Here is a 2,668-nt window from a genome sequence, read left to right as displayed (position 1 = left end):
CCAAAGATAAGATAACCGCCGATAACCAACTGGAATCTCTCTTTCTATTGTATTCTTTTTCGCACAATATCAATACTGAATGTGGAATTTATTATTGTTATGAAAACGTGCGGCACCAGAACGTTTTGAGAAGAAGACATGTGACAGTAGAGCTGTCAGACCGACCATCACATTTCATCTTTGAGATTTTCATAAAAAAATACCATCCAAATTATCGACTTTTCCGACAGATTTTCCAAACACAACTACAACAACAAAATCAGCCAGATCTGTCAAGTTGTTCTCGAGTGATGATTTTTCAAACATGCGGGAACTGATTTTTATTTATACATACACTGTGAGATCAAAAGTATCCAGATACCCCCAAAAACAGACGTTTTTCATATTAGGTGCATTGTACTGCCCCCTACTGCCAGGTAGTCCATATCAGCGACCTCAGTAATCATTAGATATAACGAGAAAGCAAAATGGGGCGTTCTACAGAATTCATAGACTTCGTTGTCAGGTGATTGGGTGCCACTTATGTCATAGTGTGCGAGATTTTCACACTACTAAACATCCCTAGGTCCAGTGTCTCCGATGTGATAGTGAAGCGGGAACGTGAAGGGACACGTACAGCACAAAAGCGTACAGGCCGACTTCTTCTGTTGACTGACAGGGACCGTCAACAGTTGAGGAGGATCGTAATGTGTAATAGGCAGACATCTATCCAGACCATGACAGAGGAATTCCAAACTGCATCAGGATCCACTGCAAGTACTATGACAGTTAGGCGTGAGGTGGTCGAGCGGCTGCTCATAAGCCACACATCACGCAAGTAAATGCGAAACAACGCCTCGCTCGGCATAAGGAGCGTAAACATTGGACCACTGAACAGTGAAGAAGCGTTGTGTGGAGTGACGAATGACGGTACACAATGTAGCGATGCCATAGCAGGGTGTGGGTATGGGGAACGCCCGGTGAACGTCATCTGCCAGCATGTGTAGCGCCAACAGTAAAATTCGGAGGTGGTGGTGTCATGGTGTGGTCGTGTTTTTCATGGAGGTGGCTTGCAACCCTTATTGTTTCACGTGGCACTATCACAGTACAGGCCTACACTGGTGTTTTAAGCACCTTCATGCTTCCCACTGTTGTAGAGTAATTCGGGGAATGGCGATTGCATCTTTCAACATGTTCGACCACCTGTTCATGATGCACGGCCTGTGGCGGAGTGGTTACACGACAATAACATCGCTGTAATGGAGTGACCTGCACAGAGTCCTGACCTGAATCCTATAGAACATCTTTGGGATGTTTTGGAACGCCGACTTCGTGCCAGGCCTCATCGACAGACATCGATACCTCTCCTCAGTGGAGCATTCTGAAAAGAATGGGCTGCCATTCCCCAAGAAATCTTCCAGCATCTGATTGAGACTGGAAGCTGCCATCAAGGCTAAGGGTGGGCCAACATCATATTGGATTCCAGCATTAGCGATGGAGGACGCCATGAACTTGTAAATGATTTTCAGCCAGGTGTCCGGATAGTTTTGATCACATAATGTAGATGCATCAAGCAATAAACAGCCGAATCAGAAACGTCTGCTAACGCTAAGAGCTGGATTAGTTTTACGCTAAGTAACAAACAAAAATACCTACTGAGACAGTCACATTTTAAGATGAGCTTAATTCTAACTGACGCTGGTGAATTCGGCCATGGGCTAAGTTTGCGACGCACATCAGGGGTAGAATGGTATGTAGGGTGGCCACTGTAAGGTTAGTAGGAGTAGGAAGCGGAAAATTTTACTGTTTGTCTTCCAGTGCTGACAACTCACGAGCGTGTAGAACCAGCACCGATCAGCTGCTGTGGTAATAATGTCAAGCGGGAGTAACAAGGATTCGTGAATACGCGTTATAGAGACGGTCATCTTCAAATGTGTTTCTTGTTTTTGGCAACTAATATGAAATGAAATTAATGCTGTTGTAGTACAATGCAATGAGTGAAAGGAAAAGGACGTTCAAAACATTTGCGATCGTGTCTCATACTGCAATTTCTGTGTTTAGTTAATATAATATGGTAATTTATGTAGCTTACCATTAATAATAAGATCGGTAGGGAACGGTATAGAAAAGTGGACAGGATTGGAAAAGTGGACATTGCCTACTGTTTTGCGGTGAACAGCGTTTCTCTCTGACGAGAAGTGGTCACACTAGATCTGTTATACACTGAAGGGCCAAAGAAACTGGTACACCTGTCTAATATCGTGTAGGGCCCACGCGAGCATGCAAAAGTTAGGCGACACAACATGGCATGGTCTCAATTAATGTCTACAGTAGTTCTGGAGAAAACTGATACCATGAATCCGTATGAGTACAAGGAGCTGCAGATCTTCCCTGAACAGCACGTTGCAAGGCATCCCAGAGATGCTCAATTGTGCTCATGTCTGGGGAGTTTGGTGACAAGCGGAAGTACGTAACATCATAAGAGTGTTCCTCGACCCAGTCTGTAGCAATTCTGAGCGTGTGGGCTGTCGTATTGTCCTGCTGGAATTGGCCAAGTCCGTCGGAATGCACAATGGACACGAATGGACTCAGGTGATCAGCCAGGATGCTTACGTACGTGCAACCTGTCAGAGTCGTATCTGTACGTAACAAGGGTCCCACATCACTCCAACAGCACACGCCCCACACC

This window comes from Schistocerca serialis, chromosome 11, assembly GCF_023864345.2.
Source record: "Schistocerca serialis cubense isolate TAMUIC-IGC-003099 chromosome 11, iqSchSeri2.2, whole genome shotgun sequence".
Taxonomy (NCBI): Eukaryota; Metazoa; Arthropoda; class Insecta; order Orthoptera; family Acrididae; genus Schistocerca; species Schistocerca serialis.
This window is presented reverse-complemented; position numbering follows the sequence as displayed.